The sequence below is a fragment of the Neofelis nebulosa genome, chromosome 2, assembly GCF_028018385.1.
Source record: "Neofelis nebulosa isolate mNeoNeb1 chromosome 2, mNeoNeb1.pri, whole genome shotgun sequence".
Lineage (NCBI taxonomy): Eukaryota > Metazoa > Chordata > Mammalia > Carnivora > Felidae > Neofelis > Neofelis nebulosa.
In genome coordinates, this window is record NC_080783.1 from 174,920,678 (window position 1) to 174,941,573 (window position 20,896).

A 20,896-nucleotide genomic window follows, 5' to 3' on the forward strand; every position below is an offset into this window, starting at 1 on the left:
CTCTGTGCACATGGCAGACGCTGGCTATCTTTCAGATTCTGTCTCCAAGTCTCATGCACGTGTGCCTGCTTGCTGTCCCAGAGCACCCTGTAGTCACTCCTGGGTCTCACGGAGAGTGTAAGGGGCACAGACGTGCAGCTGGGATTGTGCTGACAGGGTCTATGGCATATCTGCTGTAGCCACATATGATTGAGCTCCTCTCTGGATTTCACCCGAAAGATAAATCGGCTCCTTTCCTTTAAGGAGAGGTGAAGGAAGTGTGGCTGCCCTGCTCTTCCCTTCTGGCACTGGAGGGCAAGTAGGCAGTAAGCCTTCCCCTTGAACACCATGCACTTGCTTATAAACCCTCAGGGGCCACCGTGGCCTTCAGGATAAAACTCAAACTCCTTATCATGGCAGAGAAGCCCCTCCTCGGTTTGTACCCTGTCTTTCGGCCTCATTCCTCTCCTGTCCTCTTTCTGTTTGCCATCTGGCTTTCTGTTCTGGGTGCAATCCATTCTGGACTGCTGGGAAGACTCTTGAGCAGTCCTGTGCTCTCCCATGTCTCCACGTCTCTCTGCCTGCTGTGTTCCTCTCCCCACACCATGAGTACAGGGTCCTTCATGCCCCCTTCATTTAGCAGACTTCTCCCTACTCTTCAAGACTGAGGCACCATTTCCTCTGGGAAATCTTTTTTGTCTCCTAGATTGGATTAGGTATCCTTGCTGGATATGCCCAAAGCACCCAGCAAACACTTCTGTCACTGCACCTAATATGTGGCCCCTCATTTATCTGTCTGCTCATGTGAGTGCAAGCTGCCCAAGAGAATGATCTTTATCTTTTATCTCTGTATCCTAGTAGCTAGCACAAGGCCTGGTACATAGTGGTCATGCAAATGAATAAAAGAACGAAGGATCCCTGTCTGGTGAGGGACATGGGCTTCAAAGTTGTAATCTGACTTTGCCACCGTGTAGTTAAGTAGCTTTAGGCAAATTAAACATCACAGAGTTGTTGTACAAAGGCTAAATAAACTAATGCATGTGAGGTGCTTAGAATGAAACACATAGTAGACAATAAAATTTGGCTGTCCTTTTGGTTATATGATAATCATTATAATTGCAGGTGTTCAGTGAATGGTAGTGATCACTAGCACACTTTGTAGACCAAAGTGTAAAGGGTGATCTGTGACATTTCCTGCCTCCTGTAGAACAACCCCCCGCCCAATACTTTGAAACCTCCAGTGGATTGAGAGGAAGAGTGAAACTAGACAGAAATTAACAGAAGTTACCATCAGGGAGAATCACTTACAGAGCAGTTCAGTGACAGTGTGAGACAATGCCTCCTGACAACAGGTTTCAGTAATTGCACTGCCACTAGGATTTTACTAACAGTTCCTCCTCCTTTACATACTTTGCTCTAGAATTTTTTCCGAAAAAAAAAAAAAAAAAAGACAGTGAGGTGACACTGAAAACAATGTCAAAGCTTCAGTGAAGGTCAAACATTTTCCAAGGGATTGCCTGGAAGCACGTATCCCGCTGTGTTCTCTCTGTGAGCGTGCAGTGTTAAGACAGTCGGATCATCAAGCTGATGTCGAAAACCAGCTTGGAATATGGCAAATGTCTTCTTTGTGCCAAACTCCTGGCACAGTGTCTTTCTTACACAGAGTAGATACCCTTCCATCTATGTGTGTGCAACATACCTTCTCTTTCTCTCTTTTCCTTGTGGGTCCACACTCATGCCACACTAAATACAACCCAGCAAACATTTATTGAACCCCTACTGCATGCAGGGAATTCTGATTCCCTTCTGCACTTGTTTCTACCACCACATTAATATTATTGACTTATTAGGAATAAAGACTTGTGTCAAAAGGAAATGTTTGTCATTGACATCTACTGTTTTGAAGAGGACAGCATAAAAGAAAATATTTGTATTGCTCGTTTCTATAGAAATATTTCTTGTAACTGGGCCTGAATGGAAGCAAAGTCAGAAGAACATTGACCAGGAGGGAGTATGGAGACCAAGGACCTGTCCTACTTTGATGTTTGACCTGGAGTATGTTTTTTTATGTCTTTGGTTTCTGGGTTTCCAGTGATTATTAAGAACCTTTCCAGCCCTAATACAATACGGTTTCTTAAAAAGTGTAAAAGGAACATAACAAAATTTGGATTTGCTGTCCAAATATGGAAAGTGTAGTGGATTTGGAATTAGAAGCCTTGGTTTGAACTGTGACATTGACATTTGACTTGTGTGACATTGGGCTTAATCTCTCAGCCTCCCCAAATTCTTCTCTGTGAAGTGGGGTGCTGTCTCTCACCTTTCTTGCTTCATAGAATTGCCATGAGGCTTCAAAGAGGTGATGCATGTGAAAGAGAATTATGAATGACAAGGGACTGGACGTACACATATAAGCTATTATTACCGTTAATAATCATTTTGATTTCAGTATTTTACTCCAACCAACACTTTTGCATTTTGCCTTCTGGGTTGTTTGAAGGGAACATCATCTTTCATCTTTTTTTAGGGGATGCAATCAGGGGATTTTTCAAAGGAGTGGGTGCTGTGTCCTCTGTGTGTCTTTCTGACCAACACCCGTCTTGGGCCCCAGAGCTTGTCTGAGTGCATAATGTTTCATTTATTGGCCTGAAAGGAGGCCATTTGTTCCCTGCTAAATGAGCTGTTACTGTGTGCCTCTGTCCCCTAGACACCTGGGGCTGTGTTCATGGGAGAATCCAGCCGTGGATCTCAGGAGCCTTTTTGAAAAGTTTATTAGAAGAAGGGAGAAAACATTTCTCAGCAGGTTGTACCCTCCGTCACAGGATTTGGCTCATTAGTCAGAGCAGAGTGGGTTACCTGGAGGTGGGAGGGCAGGTCTGCCGGCCTTGGCTCCTGCAGGCACTGCCAGGTGGGGGGGGGGGGGGTTGGTGGAGCAAAGGGAGGCACAGGCCTCCCGACAGCCCCTCTCTGGCCTTTCTGCCTCCCCTACCCCACAGGTGGCTGATTAGCTCTAATTGGACAGTATACTGCTGTCCGTGGTTTGGAGCAGCTTAACTAAGCTTGCCTCCAGGGGCACTTTAGTCCCAGGTCTGACCCAATCTCTTGACCTCTAAGGCAGAGATCCCTGTCTCAGACTGGCTTTCTGGCGCTGTCCACCATGAGTGGCCTGGCTCTGAGAGCTGTAGGGGCACCTTCTATCCAGACTGTGGTGGCTGGATCCGCCCAATAAGGACCCAGCCGCCCCATCAGCCCTTTATTTGGGTGTCTGGCTGACTCAGGTTAAGTTCACTGGGAGGATGCTGCTCTTTGAACTGTGCCAGGTGTTGGGCATCTCAGTCCTGGGTCGTCTGTGACATCCCATGGGCACAGATTGATTCCACAGTAAGGGGAGGGTTGAGGGGGGGAGACTGAGAGGGAGGATTTTGTCACACCCACCTCATCCACCCCTCTGTCTATACACACCCCGCACACTCTCCATGTGGAGACACGGTTCATGACCCAGGCGGGACTAGAATTCAGGGCCCCCACCCTGGGAAAGAATATGTGTCTGTCCCTGAAGGAACCCTGCCTCCTTATCTCTTCACCCTCACAGCCTAGGTGCTCAGAAAATCCTTACAAAAAAAAAATTGACATGGGCCTCAAAATAGGATGTTTTCATGGCCAAACCCTTGACATGCTGGGTTCGAATCCTGGTTCTACAACTTGCTTAAACTATCCAACTCTCATCAGGCTGTGAAGCGTCTCCAAAGTTCAGTTTGCACTGCCATAAAATGATGGTCGTAACTGGAACCACTTCACAGGGTGCTTGTGGGCATTGAATCAAGTGAGCACTTGGCCCAGGGTAACATTTCATTGAATGTGGGTGATTGTCATTTGTAATTAGCTGCCTAACCCTCCAACCCTCACAGAGATGTAGTTGCGGAGGCTTGGGGGAGGGGCGTAGGCTGGTCCACCAGTAAACAGCTAATTATGGAGACAAGGCCGTCCTTGCTGTCTTCCTATTCCCCTGAGATCCAGATCTGAGAAGCAAGTCTTAGAGTTTTCCTTCAGCCAGATAAACACCTCTTGTCCATTTCTTCGAGGTCTTGGCCCTACAGATTCCAGGAACCCCACAAATATGGGACTTGGTTAAGGTCAGAGGCTCTGGAGTGAGTCATTCAGAGCTCAGGGCCCCGCCTCTGTATCTCACTCTCAGAATGGTACCTGGCAAATCCCAAATCTGAGGGTGTTACTTCCTCTGCCTCAAGCCCTCAGTGGCTCCCCGTTGCCTCGGGATAAAGTGCAAACCTTTCCCATCCCTGGCCTTCTTTGATCAGCCTGGGCCACCGAGGCCCAGGGAATCACTTGCAGGTCCTTGTGTGTGCTATGCTCTTGTGTCCTCCTGAACCGTTGCATATCTGGGACATGTTTTGTTGAATGAATGGTGCTGAGACACTTGAACTTCTTCCAGCTTTCCAGAGCTGTAATTCTAGCACTCCCGGGGAATAGACAGATGGGCCCAGCAGGATGAGGGCCCCTGCCTTCCATGGCTGCCCGGCCCCTGCCCTGACCACCCTTGGCCTTCTCCCGATGGCTGAGCATGCAGCCTGCTGGGTAGGCTTTTCTGCCCCTTCAGGACTGTTTTCCCCTCAGTGTGAAATTTCAGTTTTCAGTCCTGTGTCTGTGCCATGCCTCTGAGCACCCTGCATTATCCCCATTATGTCACCTATCACAGGGTACTGCGGCCCTGTTAACTTGTCTGGAAGCAGCAGGAGGTGTGCCCACATCCGTTTTGCTCCCCATTGTAGCTCCAGTCCTTGGCAGTAGGGAACCAATGTATATTTGGTACAGGAACGAAAGAATGAATAGCTGTGGGGTTGGAGCTGTGGCACAGAGGCAGACAGGGAGAATGTGTGGGCCTGAGTCCTGGCACATCTGACGTTTCTAGCTCGGCTGATGGTAAACATCAGCCTAGCCTTTATTTTTCTCATTATGTTTAAAACCCACCAGTTGCCCAATAGTATAATTTTCTAAGTGGTTTCATTTCAGCTCTGCTAATTGAAGAGAACCAAGCTCTTTTTGAAGGCTTACTTTGTGTGTGGCTGTCACTGGTGAGAGTCGAGACTGGTTGTCAATCACTGACAATAGCGTGCCTTTCTGGAATAATTTAAGTTTAGGTCTTTCTTTCACTCAGGCATTCATACCCTGTTACATGTTTTCATACTGAGCTGAGAACAATCTGGGGTGAGAAACTGTCATGTGTTCCAGGAACTGAAATGGAGATTTCTTTTGAGATTTCAAATTCCTCTGGTCTGTGGCTCACAGTAGCTTGGGGGGAAGATCACAGGTTTGGGAGTCAGACCTCCTGGAAGCCAGGTTCCAATATGCTGCTTCCCTACCCTCTTCGCCAGCCAGGTGAAGTGACTCAGTTCCAGAAACTATCTCCTGACACAATTAAAGGGGGTGTGAATACTTTGCACAGAGATTATCGAGAGAATTAGTGAGATAATGAAAAGACCTGGATAAGAGCAGGCACTTTGGAAGCAGGGGAACTTCCTGCCAGGTCCTCATACTGCACACAGCTTACAGTATCTCATTGCAGACAGGGTTCCAGAGGGGGCTCCGTATGGTCACTGGGCATGCCCCGGGGGATTAGGCAGACGTGTGTTCAAACCCCAGCCCTGCCTCTTCCCTCAGCAGCAGCTGGGAGAATGAGTAAATCACGTGCAGCTAGAATTTCTTTACTATAAATTAGGGAGAGCGATACCTACTCAGAAGTTGTTACGGAGACTGAAATTACGTGAACTATCACCATAGTCAGTACTCAGTAAATGTCAGCTCCTTTCTCCTCCTCCTCTCCACACTTCAATCCATGTATTTTATGTTAGGAGGATGGGGAGAGAAAGAGAGACATGATTAAGAAAATGGTCCCTTAGGAGCACCTGGGTGGCACAGTTAAGTGTCCAACTTGGTTTTAGCTCAGTTCACAATCTCACAGCTTTGTGGGGTTGAGCCCACATCAGGCTCTGTGCTGGCAGTGCATTGCCTGCTTGAGATTCTCTCTCCCTCTCTGTCTCTCTCTGCCCCTCCCCCACTTGTGCTGTGTCTGTCTCAAAATAAATAAAACTTAAAAAAAAAAAAAAAAGAGGGGTGCCTGGGTGGCTCAGTCGGTTAAGCGGCCGACTTCGGCTCAGGTCATGATCTCGCGGTCCGTGAGTTCGAGCCCCACGTCGGGCTCTGTGCTGACAGCTCAGAGCCTGGAGCCTGTTTCAGATTCTGTGTCTCCCTCTCTCTGACCCTCCCCCGTTCATGCTCTGTCTCTCTCTGTCTCAAAAATAAATAAACGTTAAAAAAAATTTAAAAAAAGAAAAGAAAATGGTCCCTAAATCCTGCTTCACATTAAAGATGCAAGAATACAAGCATTTGCATGGCGTTCTTAGCCACACCTACCTGCAACTTGCTCATTTGTTCATAGATATTTATTGAGTACCCACTGGGTGCCACATATGGTTGTAGGCAGTGGGGTGCAGAGACACAGAAAACAGAAGTCTGCTTTGATGGTGCTTATATCCAGTGAGAGGTGGATAATAAACAAGTAGACGATATAATGTCATAAATAGTATAGGCAAAGAGAAATAAAGCAGGGAACAAAGAATTTGTTATTATATGTGAATGGTCGGGGGCAACTGCTCTGAGGAGGAAACATTTGTGCAGAGCCTTTGTTCGTGCTGTTCCCTGCACCTACATGTAGTGCCATCCCTGTCATTTGTTACTCTCCATCTTTCAGGACCATCCTATTCATCAAAATTCCACTCAGACATCACCTTCTCTGAGTGCCGCTTCTGCTCACCTACTAAGGCAGAGTTAGGCTCTCTCTTCTCTGCTCCCGCAACACCTTATACTTCATCAGGCAATACTTCCCATATGGGTTCAACATGCTTCTCCTCCATTGGACTCAAGCTCTTCAGGGTCACAGGCTCTTCTTCCTTTCAGCTTCGATGTGGGGCACAGTGCAGAATGAGTTCCTTGATGGTTCACAAGGGAGTCATGGGGGCAGTGGGTCAACTCAGATGTCAGCACATCCTGGCCACGCTCAGGAGTGGCAGGTAGGAGGCTGCAGTTTGTCCTGGGGAAGCCCACCCAGCAAGGGGATGTGCCCTTTGCTCTCCAAGCTAAGCATGCTCTTTCTCAGACAGGGTGGTCATCACAGAGCACAAAGTAAACTCTGTTTCAAACCTTGTGGTTGGAAATCATCTTGCTCAATAATATAATCGTTATACAGTGCCGGTGTAGGACCTCGAGCTCATGGTTTGCACCTCCATCCAGCCTTCCTCTCCTCACACCTCCGTGGCCAAGTCTGCCATCTTGTTTCGCACCCACTTAACTTGCCCAGTCCCACTCTGCTTCTCCCTTCCCCTCCCTGCTGTGTGGTGGATGGGTGAGCTCTCCTAAGACCCAAGTTCAGTATCTGGCTTTGCCAGTTGTCATATATATGGCCTTGGCCCAATCAGCTCCCTTTGCTAAATCTCAAGTTCATTACCTTTGAAATAGAACTAATCCTCCTGTGCTCTGCCAAAGATACATAATGTTACAGTAATAATGTTATAAATTAAAATATCCTAAGGCAAGGGTGACTGGATAGCTCGGTTGGTTAAGCCTCGGACTCTTGGTTTCAGCTCAAGTCACAGTCTCACAGTTCCTGTGAGTCTCACAGTTCCTGAGTCTCACAGTTCCTGAGTCCCACATCGAATGCAGAGCATGCTTGGGACTCTCTCTCTCTCTCTCTCTCGCCATCTCTCTCTGCCCCCTCCCCCACTCTCACGCTCTCAAAATAAGTAAAGTAAAACAAATAAAAATATTCTAAGGCAATATATGAGCTGAGCTACAGGTGAAAAACCCCCAAATTTCACTTCTAGCCTCTCCAACCAACTGGCTGTAGCAGTTCACTCACTGTCTCTGGACTGTTTCCCCAAATACACGATAGAGTTGACAAAGACAACTAACACCTACTGAATCATTGCACGTGCCAGGCACTCTTCTGAGTGTTTGACCCTCCTCACTATAATCCTGTGAACTTGCTACTATAGTCACCCCTGTTACACAGCTGAGGACACATTGGCACAGAGGTTACGTGACTTGCTCATGGTCACACACTTAATAAGGGACCGAAGTGGGATTCAAACCCAGTCTGTCTGGCTCTGGATCCCACAGTTTTAACCATCACATCATATTGCCAACCATGATGCTGTAATTCCTACCTGGCAGAGCTGTTGGGAGATGCAGAGAGATTATATGGAGAGGATCTATGCTATTGTAGACATCCAATCAATATTAGCATGATTGTGTTACACCTCTTTGGAGCTTAGCGCAGCCTAAGTTTAATAAACACTTACTTTGTTGCTGCATTTGGTTGTATGTCTGCTTCCCATTCAGCTGTGATTCTCAGGATCAGGCATTTACCTGGAGATGCTGTCTTCCTGCAAACCTGGGTGTCATAACATACCAGGACCTTCTTAAGAATCCTTCTAAGAGGGTGCTGCTTTGTCCTTTGTATTGGTTCTTTGTCAGTGGTTGAGGCTTTGGAGGGAGCTGAACGTTAAATAAGGAGTTGGGTTTTGTTGTAGAGGTCAGTCTGTTCTGAGCACAAGCAAGGTGGGGTCGGGTCTGCAATTTTCTCTGACTCCGGGAACAAATACTCCACCTGCTCCTCTAAGCTGGAGAGTCTCGAGAGATGTGGGGATTGGTGGTGACCTCCAGCCCGCTGGCGATTACACAGAAAGCTGAGAGCAATTTTTAAAGTCTTCTCGCCATTTTGCTCTCCCTTTAAAAATTAAATGCCTGACACCGAGGTGTTTTATTCCCAGTCCAGCTGGCCTTTAAGTGGATGGCTTGGAAGTGAGAATGCCTGATGACCTTCTGACCTTGGGAGTTTCCAAGGGTGGGAAATGGCACCAGAAGGGAGAGTGACCTCATTCTTTTTGTCAACTTAATGAAAAAGAAATGAAAGCATCAGTCTTGATGACTGAGTTCCACAGTGAGGGAGCCATGGGAAGGCTCCAGGAGCAAGGATGTGGTGGGGAATTCTGGACCCGGCAGGACTGGGAGGTGTGTAGAGTCTGAACAGCACCACGAAATGGGCACTGGACCTGGAAGGGGAAGACCTGGGCTCTAATCTTAAGTCTGCCACTAACTGACTCTGTGGTTGTGGGTAAGTTACTGACCCTTTAAATGAAGGTATTATACTCCATGTTTCATATGTAAACAGTGTAATGAAGTTGTTAAAAGCAAGCCTTAGAGTGAATGCTGGTTGTACCGCTTACTGCCTGGGTGATTTGAATAAGTTAACTTACCTCTCTGAGCCTCGGTTTTCACATCTGTGAAATAAAGATGTCGGAGTCCATGCCGTTGTTCATCCTGTGCTTAATATGCCCCCATAGCTCCCTTTCTACCCTGATCTCTCATCTCTGCCTGGTCACACCCTCCTTTGGAATTCAGACCTAATTTCCTTTCCAGAGGAAAGCTTTTCTTGATGCCCTGGCTGGTGGAGCTGCCCCCCAGGCCCATCCTGCATTCCTGTCACCTCCAGTGCCTCCCCTGTCCCTGCCCTGATCACTGCCTGTGGAGTCCTCAGGGGCCTGGGGCTGGTTCTTCTCCACCTCCCCAGAGCCCACACAGGGCCCGATTCCCAGATGCAGGCTCTAAATGCCTGCTGATGGAATGAATGAATTTCTTTCCAGCTCTGAAATTCTATGCTTCTAAGTCTATTTGTCCTTATATATGCCTAATTTCCAAAAACAGACATAAAATACGTTTCCTTCCTTTCACAAAAAGGTAATAAATACAATCCTTTACACTGATATAGAAATCTGCACTCGACAAAACATTTTTCACATTTATTACCCAGTACCCCGCTACCTAGTGGCTTATCAACACTCGAGTTTCAAAGCAATTCAAAGCAACTGTTGGAGCTCGTACAAACAGATCTAGCTTTTGAACTACTGGAACCATCTCCTTGCCTTGAACTGACCGCACGCCCAGGACCGCTGCCCCCGCCCCCTCCCCCTCCCCAGATGGTCTCTTCGCCAAGCCCTGAGGTCCGGGAGACTCCCAGGTAATGAACCAAGTAGGTCTGCAGGTCTCCCTGATCTCAGGAGTCCACTTTCTTAGTCTGGTTTGTATCATTGCAACAATGTCTGTATCAAGTACGTGATTTCCAAATTCACAGCCTCACAACAGCCTGCTGTTGACAGAGTTGTCAGCAGGGGGAAAAAAAAAGAATGCAAGATTGTCCAACAGAAATAAATCTTGGAGAGTGTTTTGCCAAGCCATCCAAGCATTCATACATTTGCTGCTGCATGCAGGAAACGGGGGAGGGAAGGGAAAAGAAGGGGGAGGGATGAGCAAAGGAAGAACTGAGGCTGGCTGGTGCTTCTCCCTCTCCCTGCCCTGCTTCTCCCATCCTTCCTGAAGGCCCACATGAGATGTGTGTGTTATCTTTTCCTTCTTGGTTTATTTTCTTCCTGTGCCTTTTTTCCATTGCCACTCCTGGTGGGCTGCATGCTAAAGGAGAACAAAGAGATTTCAGTTTGCTGTGGGCGTGGGACTTAAACACTGTGTTGGACACAAGCTTTAACCCTACAAAATAGGCCTCCTCCACCATTTGCAAATTGCTGTGGCTCCCCTTTGCTACTTGGATCTATTTCTGGACCCCCAACTTCAATTTTTAATATGCTTTTCTGGGGTACCTTGCCCATCCAAATCTCCTCCAGGCCTCAGGGCCCACTTGGAGTTCTGCTTCCTCCACAGAGTCTTTCCAGACAAATCCAGTCTTCTGCAAACTCTACTGATTTTGGAGAGCTGTGCAGTTAGAATGCTACAGGCCTTTGGCTCTGTTGCCTCCAGTTTCCTCCTTCGCACCTTTCTCCTTTGTGTATTTCAGATTACTTACTTTTAGGAGATTTCAGAGTTGTTGAAGGAAGAATGAACATTTCCCCGGGTGTTTCTGTGCTTGAAAATGCTTCTGCTTTTAGCAGGTTCTGCAATCTTAGGCAAACCGTCAACATCTCTTGGCCACGGTTATCCTCCTCTGTAAAATGGGGCAGTAATGTCTACCTTATAGAATGCTTATGAGGATTTAATGAGTAAATATAACTAGCTTTTGAGGGCTGTGCCTGGCAGTTAGTGGCGATCAGTGAACAATGGGTTTCTCCATTAAGACACTGGTTGGAGATTGTGCCGATGATTAAACAAAGGATACTATCGTTAGTGTCTGTGGGGGCCACGCTGCCTGAGTTCAAATCCAAACTACACCACCCTGTTCCCAGAGCAAGTTAGTTCACCTCTCTAAGTCTGTTTGTAAAGTAAAGCTGATCATGGAGCCCACCTGTTAAGGATGATACAAAATAGTCCGTGGAAAGCATTTGGCAAAGTGCCTTTGACGGAGCAGGCATTCAATGCATGTCAACTATTTTTGAGGAGGAGATGGAGGGCATTTTCATTTATTCTCTTAACTGTTCACTGCATTCCAGAGTGCTCTGATGAGGGAACTATCGCCCACTGTGTGGATTCTGAGGATTCACATCATACCTGTGATGAGTCAGATGACTGCATGTCATTAAGAAGAGCCCAAGGCTTGGACTTCTAGACAGCTACCTTGAGCCTGGCCTCTGTGTTTTACTTCATTTGTGACTTTGAGAAAGTAAACTTCTCAGAACCTCCTTTTCATCCCCTGTGACATGGGATAATAACATCTACTTTTAACAGTAAAACACACACACACACACACACACACACACTCATTCACTAGTGTCGGCACATAGGAGAGCACTGTTTGAACTAAAAATTTTGCTACAAAGGAAGGATATTATATATCTGTTGTTATCATCCTTATTATAATCAGCCAAGTAACACTAGGATAGCATGTCTCATATGCCACCCTGGGCTGGGTCTGAGAAGTCTCCAACATTTTTGAACAGAATAATTGTGGGCAGTGGAAATGTCATTAATTCTGAGAGGGCCAGAGCTGGTGTTCTGATCACAGGCCAAGCCAGAGCCATCCCAGAGTGGTTCAGGCCCGAGCACTGGAGATGAGCATTTAGAAGACCTGCTTAACTCTGACTCTGCCTCACGTACGAATTTAGCCAATCCACTCTATCTCTCTGGGCTGCTTCTTCTATCTTGTTTTTTTTTTGTTTTGTTTTGTTGCCTACTAAGTGGGGATTAACAACACGTCTTGCCTACTTTGTGCAGTTCCTGGGAGGGTCAAATGAGGTGACTGATGTTAAATTGCTGGGGACATGGTATCATGCACCGTGTGCCGTGACATTGCTCAGCTTCCCCACTGGCCTACAAGGTTTTGGAAGGGAGCGACTGGGTTCCCTTATAAGCATTTTCTTGATGCTTATGACAATGCTTATAACGTCACATTCAGCGGATGCTCGGGAGCTGGTAATAGATAAAGCACTGTTGCTGTTCATCTTATTAATAAGCTTCAATGCTTTCAGTCCCTAAACTCCTTGCCAAAAGAGAGCTCTTCCTCTAAGAGGTTGCCTTTAAGCTTTTAGCTAACAGAAGCTGCTGGTACCACTGCTGCTGATTGTTATTGCCAGTGAAACACCTCCTGTGTTGTGCTAGGCACTTCATATGCGGTATCTTTAACACACAGGGCACTTCTGTAAGGGGCGTGAGGAATCGTGCTTAGAGAAACAAGGGGAAATCTGCTCAAGGAGACATAGATTATAAATGGAAGAATGAGGATTTGAACCTAGCGTGTGTGATTGCAAATCCTACGTGTGCTCCCCTGGACCCCATGGCTACTGGGAAGCCCACAAGCAGCCCACTTGTTCCGTAATAGCCCACACTTGGGTGAGGCAGTGATTTCTCCTGTGAGTGGATTAGAAGTAATTCCCACTTTGAGAACGCAGGGGTGGGAGGAGCAGACAGGCCAAGGGAAAAAAGCCAGAGAAGCAATTCTTCTTGCGATGGAAAAAAAAAAAAAAATCTGTATTTGGATTCTTTTTTACACATCCAACCCAGCAGAAAATTGGTTTGCGGAAGATGTAGGTCGTGGCTCTGGCCCCGGCATCTGGACGCCTTATATTGTACACTATATTACCGGAGTAATATCGTGCACTTTATTAGCACCAGCAGGATTTGGGATTCCCATGGGGACTGTTCTTTGCTGTCAGATGTATAAGGCCATTTAATCTCCTTTATCAGATCTGGTTCTGCTCCCCCCATCCCCACTTCCTCTTGCAGACCAATAAAGAGAATTTCTTCAGATTCATTGGTCTGAAAACTAGCTTTTAAATACTCCTTCATCCTCCTCAACCCCTGTATCTAATAAGCAAGCATACTAGGGAGGTGTCAATGCCTTGAAAATCACTCTGTGCATTTGAGTAGCGATTTTCTCAGCACATTTGTAATTGGAACTTCCTTTTCCTAATGCAGAGACTGGAGGAAGAATTTGCTAATTATTCCTAGCTGGCTCTGGTCTCACCCAGGTGCTGTGATCTTTGGGGACAGGGTTGGCATTCTCTTGTTAGAAGGCCAGCTACACCTTTAGGTCTGGTTAGAGAAATGGCTAGACTCACTTCGGAAAGAAGGACAGTTTTCTCAGGACAGAATCTGGGTTTATGCCTGGCCTGTTTGGGGGCCGTTTTTGATAGAACCAAATAAGATATTCAGGGATCAGAAAGATTTGTGTTCAAAATCCAGTTCTGGGCGTATTCTCTGAGCTCTATGTTACTTATACACACACATAGTGTGTGTGAACCCTGGGATTGTTGCAAGCGACCTTGGGATCAGACATAGCTCTGCATTTGGAGAGACCACAGTCGTGGACAGGACACGTGTCTGAACAACTGCTGTCAACACAGTGTGATAGTGCTGTGGGGTCACAAAGCAGATCCTTGGTGCAGACATACCTGTCAAGAGCAGGAATCAGGGAGGAGAGGATGTCTAAACCTACGGCAGTTTTGGGTAAGTCTCTTCACCTCTGAGCTTCAGTGTTTTTAGCTGTAAAATGGGGCAGTAATACTTACCTTGAAGGGTTGTTTGGGAAATAAGCTATATACTATATGTAAAATGGTTAGCTCAGTATCTACCACATAATAACTAGTAGTGTTTATTTTTTTTTTTCAACATTTTTTATTTATTTTTGGGACAGAGAGAGACAGAGCATGAACGGGGGAGGGGCAGAGAGAGAGGGAGACACAGAATCGGAAACAGGCTCCAGGCTCTGAGCCATCAGCCCAGAGTCCGACGCGGGGCTCGAACTCACGGACCGCGAGATCGTGACCTGGCTGAAGTCGGACGCTTAACCGACTGCGCCACCCAGGCGCCCCGTAACTAGTAGTGTTTAAAACAGATGAAGGGTTGAGCAGCAGCACTAATAGTTCTTTTTATTTGTGGGGCAGAAGTGGAGAGAACTGTAGCTATAGATCTGGGAGACTTGGATTTAACTCAAGTCCCTTCTTGGCTGTGTGACCTCAGGCAAGTTGCTTCGCCCCTCTGAGTCACAAGCCCCTTTCTGTCAGATGGGGATAAGGTGGTGAGGATCAAATAAAATAGTTACATGGGAAGGGGTTTCACCAATGGTGAGGTATTGTGTGTCTAGAAGGTATTCATCTTGTTACCATTGTTATTATAACTAATAGGTAGAGACCATGTGGGAAAGTCAGCTCTGCAGACTGGAGGATGTTTGATGCTCAGGAGTTGAACTGGAGGTTAAATAAGCCAGGCTTAGTTCACCGGGTGTCTATATGGAGTGCATAATTTTATTTTTTAAATAATTTTGTTTCAGTTTTTTCATCATGATAAGTGTACTCTTTAATCCCCATCCCCTACCCCCCCATCCTCCTTCCGCTCTGGCAACCACCAGTTTGTTCTCTATAGTTAAGGGTCTGTTTCTTGGTTTGCCTCTCTCTTGCTTTTCTTGCTCATTTGTTTTGTTTCTCACATTCCACGTGAGTAAAATCATATGGTATTTGTCTTTCTCTGACTTATTTTGCTTAGCATTATACTCTCTCGCTCCATCCATGTCATTGCAAAGGGCAAGATTTCATTCTTTTTAAAAAATTTTTCTTTTATATTATACTATTATAATATAATAATAGTATTATATTAGTATTATGTATGTGTTATTATATATACTATATATAATACTCTTTCATATATATCACTTCTTTATCCATTCATCGGTTGATGGATACTTGGGCTACTTCCCTAGTTTGGCTATGTAAATAATATGGAGCATATGATGTTAAGCAGGAGTTCTCAACCATGGAGGGATTGGAGGAGAGAGACAATGTAACAATTACCCAGGACATTTTTCCAAAATGCATAAGTACATACACACAGTTCTTCTCCGCACCATCCCACCCGAATGCCCGAGGCGTATCAGAATCTGTAGTAGGCATCAGTGGTTCGCATTTGTCAAAAGCTGATAGCCCCTTCTTCCCTAAAATTGAGCTCTATACTTGTAAAGAGCATTATAAAGCCCACTTTGTGTTAAACCCACATCTCTCTCCCTCTTGTCATCACCATTTTTAAAAAAATTTTAAATGTTTTTATTTATTTTTGAGACAGAGAGAGACACAGCACCAGCAGGGAAGGGGCAGAGAGAGAGGGAGACACAGAATTGGAAGCAGGCTCTAGGCTCTGAGCTGTCAGCACAGAGCCTGACGCAGGGCTCGAACTCATGGACTGTGAGATCATGACCTGAGCCAAAGTTGGACGCTTAACCGACTAAGCCACCCAGGTGCCCCTTGTCATCACCATTATAACACATTAGCCTGTTTCTATGCCTAAACTGTTGTTCCAGCGGATTAAACACTTGTTCTCTATATTTGGCTGCTTCATTACCACCCTATCTGGTGTATTCAGCCCCCTGGACAGTTTTAAAACCTAGGAAGATTAGATGTTTGAATTACAGGGCTATGGAATGTGTAGGACTAACAAAACAGGGATATCTTCATGAGGAAACCAGGATTTTGAGAGTCTTGTTAGAACTGAAGATTCCTTGGGGTGCCTGAGTGGGCTCAGTTGGTTAAGTAACCAACTGTTGATTTTGGCTCAGGTGATGATCTCTTGGTTCCTGAGATAGAGCCTATATATATATATATATATATATATGCGCTATATATATATATATATATATATATATATATATGCTATATATGTGTGTGTGTGTGTGTGTATACACACATATACTTGTGTATATATATATATGCTATATATGTATATATATAAATGCTATATATATAGCATATATTTATGTGTATATATATGCTATATATATATGCTATATATGTGCATATATATGCTATATATATGTATATATATGCTATATATATGCTATATATATGTGTGTATATATATGCTATATATATGTATATATAGCAATTCCTTAATGAGGACTTACCTTGTCCTTGGGATTCTCTCTCTCCCTCTCTCTCTCTCTGCCCCTATCCTGCTCTTGCATGCACTCTCTCTCTCAAAATAAATAAACTTTAAAAAAAGGAACTGAAGGTTCCTTAAGACCCAATGTGTTCAGTCATCATTGGCAATCCTAGCCATCCTTGGCTTGCAATGCCAAAAAAGCATTTGCCTGGAGTCTGTGCTCATGACCCTCAGGCAGCTTGGGGCGGGGTGGGGGGGGCGGTCACCAGAACAAGTATGACTGCTGCATTTCACAGAGTAAGTGAGGGGTTCCAGAAAGGCCAGGGGGCCTGCCTGTAGTCACAGATAGTGAGGGGTGCAGCCAGGCTCGGCTGGTGTGGAGACTCCGCTGCGTTGGGCTTGTTTTCCTGTGCTGGAGGCTGTGTCAGTGTGGGGAAATGTGACCTGGCTTGCTTGTATGCATCAGTGACCATTCTTTCAGACAGGACATGCTCAGGAACTGGCATCGTTTTACAAGCCGATACTGAGAATGTGTTTAAAATTTCATTCCTTGCAATGCCGACCCTTGAATCTTTCCCTCCATTGTTTAGGGTCAGGTGTTCAGTTCTGTAAGGACCCTGAGAGCATCGAGTGGGTGGATCCTTTCTAGCAATATATATGTGACCCCACACCCTGGGGAAGAGTAGCACAACACCATAAATTCTGATTCATATTTTCTCAGGCATGCTGTCATTCAGTGGGGACTCAGAAAAAAGGAAAAATATATGTATGTGTGTGTGTGTGTGTATACACGTGTATGTGTGTGTGTGTGTGTGTGTGTATTATTAAGAAGACTTAACCAACACCAGTACACGAGAGAAAACCACAACCCTCTAAGAATGTTTCTGGGCTAAAAAAAACAGAAAGAAAGAAAGAAAAAATCAATTCCATAGCTTTCCACCTGGGCTGGCCAGTAATCACAACAATAATGCCTTATAACTGCATGTAGGCTTACATAATGTATTCACATCGATAATAAAAGATATATATATACACACACACATATCAATTCCTTACTGAGAACTTACCTTGTGCTAACACTTTTGGGACCCTTTTGTATTTCTTACTTTATTGAATTCTTCCAGAATCTCTAACAAGGTTATCCTTATCTCCATTTTAAACTGGGAAAACAAGTTCAGTGAGGCAAGTGATTTACTCTAAATTGCAAGGCTAGAAAGGCCCCAAATTCTTCACTAGAGAGGATCTGAGACTCCAAAGCCAGTGCTCTTTAAATTGCCATGTGGTTGACTCTAGAATCATACACCTATAGGTTTTTAATTTTTAAATTAAAAACAAAAATGTACTATGCTGAAGCGTTCTTTTCCTTCTTCTTCTTCCCCTCTCCTCTTTTCTCTCCTTCCCCCTCCTTCTTCCCCTCCCTTTCTCTTGTCCTCCTCCCCCTCCTCTTCCTTCCTCATCCTCCTTCTTTCCCTCTCTCAGAAGAAACAGTGGTCTTTTTGCTTTCCTGGAGTGACAGCCTCTCATGGTTAGAAGAAAATTTAAAGATCATCTACTTTAAACCAGTGGTTAGCAAAATGGTTCACATTAGAGTTGTCTGGGTTAAAAAGTATTCCTGCTTGGATCCCATCCCAGACCAATTAAATCAGGATCTCTGGGGTCATCAGTCATTTTTTTTGTCTTAATTCTCCAGTTGATTGTAATGTGAAGCCAAGATTGTGCACCACTCATCTAGACTCACTGACCATTCCTTCTACAATATCCCTGCAAAATTTTCATCCATATTAGGTTCAAAGGCCCCTAATGGCAGAAAACTTACAATCCTGGGAGGCAGCTGATTTCATTTTTGAGCTTCTCTATCTAGAGAACAACCAAAAAACAAAAACAAAATCTTATTATGGGTCAGGCAGTGTCACATCTGTTATCTCATTTAATCCTCATAGGGTTTTTGTTACCTCTACAGATGAGGAAACTGAGGCTCATTTATCCCTTCATTCAACAAATACTTAATTGCATTTATATCTACTAAATGACAAGCCTTTTACAAGCACTGGACACGCGCAAATGTGTAAGACAGGCATGGCCCTCAGGACGCTTTCCTAAGCTGGGGAAGATGGTCATGAAAAACCAGGTTGCATAGCCAACTAATTCCAGGTGCAATGAGAGTTTGCAAAAGGTGCATCTGGCCTTGTGTGGGTGCAAGGAGATCAGTGGACCACCTCTGAGCTGAGCCCTGAAGGACAAGTAGGAATTGCCTAAGGACAGGGGACAACTTTGTGCAGAAGGCCACAAGGCAGGAAAGTGCTCGATGTTTTTGAGGAGCTAGAAGGTGGCCAGCATGTCATTAACACAGACAGAGGGACCCCAGAAGAATGCAGGAATGGAGGGAGGGCAGACTTGGCTGTATCCACTCATTTAGATCAGGAGAAGCCTTTGGAGAATATTAACCCCAGGAGACACATAGACAGGTGTGTGTGTGTGTGTGTGTGTGTGTGTGCGCGCGCGCGAAAGATCATGTCTAGCTGGGGTCGGGGGACGGGCGAGATGGATGAGTCTTCTTCCATTACTACATAATTTCCTGCTTTCCTACATGTAAGAAGGATTACAATCCTTTCTTCCTTTATCGATGTGCTCTGAGAAGGGAGCTAGAACCAGAGACAGTGCTTCAATAGATTCTAGTGGGTGAAACCTATGTGAGGAGGGAAGGGAATGAGTCTACATAGAAACCCAGGGAAGGAGCCTTTGGGAATCTGAGCCAGGGGTTCAGAGCCTACCTCTCTTGATTCTAGTGGTCATGTTACTGTGTTCTTAAGAATAGTGTGTGTGTGTGTGTGTGTGTGTGTGTGTGTGTGTGTGTGTAATTTTAACTGAAACAGAGAATATCCCAGATATAAGTAAAAATGGAATGACTAGGATTATGCGAGCCCAGGGAGAGAAGAACCAACAGATACAGGCACCTGTAGAGACGAAAACACAACACACTCGTGTACAGAAAGTCACTGGCCTCTCTCTTCTGCACATACACATGCACATAAACATACCAAACACCCAAAACTTTGACCTTCAGGAAGGAAAACATGCCTCCTCTGAGCTGCAGGGTGGGAGGAGCATGGGCTTTGGAGCCACACGGCCTTGAGTTCAAATCCCTGCCCATCACCTTGATTTGAACCAGTTGTTTCAACCCCCATTTTTTTTTTTCATTTGTAATATGCAGACAGGAACATTTAGGGTTGTTCTAAGAATTAAAGGAATTTATATAAAGTACCTGAAAAATATAAGATGCTTATTCTAATTGTTATGTGCTGTTGAAAAACTTGCCATAATAGAACTACTCAGATCACACTTTAGTTCAGGTGATCGAGAATTGAATCCCAATTCTGGAAACCCCGGGAGAATCCATATGAATTTAGTCCCTTTATGTTGTGTTATAGAAACCATGAAGGCTTCTGATTTTCTCTCCATCAGATATCCCAAATATCTCTTCAGCCCTTGTTCCTCCTGTGGTCTCTGCCTAGAAAGTCCACAATGAGCATAATCCTCTGTTTCCTTCCTTTTGTGTTGGTTGGCCTATAAGAATTATAGTCCATCCATCTATCCATCCATCCATCCTTCCATCCCAGCATACACCAAGTTTGGAGTTGTCATAGTGGGATCTATGAGGTATGAGGGGTGTAGGGGCTAAACTATAGAACTGTGTTTTCCAAGAGTGGTTTGCTAGTTTCATCAGGCTCTCCTGCAGAGTATAGAGCCACATTCCAAGATTTTGAAATACAGTCTCTGGGGGGAAGGCCCTGAAACCTAGTATTTTAAACTAGTACCCCGGTAGTTCTAATGCAGCCCACATTTGAGAACCACTCACTGGATTATATTCTTCTGAGGGACGAAGATGCTAGCTTTTTGGAAGCTTTTTTTTTTTTTTTAATTTTTTTTTTTTCAACATTTTTTATTTATTTTTGGGACAGAGAGAGACAGAGCATGAACGGGGGAGGGGCAGAGAGAGAGGGAGACACAGAATCGGAAACAGGCTCCAGGCTCCGAGCCATCAGCCCAGAGCCTGACGCGGGGCTCGAACTCACGGACCGCGAGATCGTGACCTGGCTGAAGTCGGACGCTTAACCGACTGCGCCACCCAGGCGCCCCTGGAAGCTTTAAGGAGTAATCGAGAGGCCTGATGTGGAAATACAAAGAACTTGGCTTATGCATGAAGATTTGTGGTCATTTGAAAACCTTCATTCATGCATTCATTTAACAGAGTGCCTAATGTGTTGGGTGCCATTTGGTTCAAGAAGATGTATCAGTGTGGAACTGATCAGCCCCCTGCCTTCAGGAGGCTACCAGTTTAATAGAGATAGACAGTGACCACTCACACACACACAGATCAATGAGGCTATCTCTTGAACATACTAATGCTGTAAAGAAAATACTATGAGTGGGCGGGCCAGAGGTCAACTGGAGTTGAGGGGTACCTTGACCATGGTGGTTACAGAAGGTCTCTCTGAGGAGGAGTGCATTTGAGTTGCGATCTGAAGGACAAAAAGGAGGC

The 20,896-nt window shown here is 45.3% G+C and overlaps 1 protein-coding gene and 1 long non-coding RNA gene across 19 annotated transcripts in view; one reads left to right on the plus strand and one right to left on the minus strand.

The window, feature by feature from the left end:
- DAB1 (DAB adaptor protein 1) overlaps positions 1-20,896 on the plus strand; it is a 1,141,854-nt gene that overhangs the window by 9,869 nt on the left and 1,111,089 nt on the right. The gene's annotated exons all lie outside the window — the stretch shown is intronic.
- On the minus strand, positions 10,024-18,391 carry LOC131504669 (uncharacterized). 3 transcript variants are annotated; one of them, XR_009258096.1, is made up of 6 exons: positions 18,173-18,391; positions 17,424-17,516; positions 13,881-13,971; positions 11,339-11,541; positions 10,904-11,041; positions 10,024-10,515 (listed from the first exon to the last, which is right to left on the minus strand). It is a non-coding gene; the product is annotated as an uncharacterized LOC131504669 (long non-coding RNA). The 3 variants fall into 3 exon arrangements; XR_009258095.1 differs by lacking the exon at positions 11,339-11,541 and adding an exon at positions 11,542-11,683 and having other exon boundaries at positions 18,173-18,379; XR_009258094.1 differs by lacking the exon at positions 11,339-11,541 and having other exon boundaries at positions 18,173-18,342.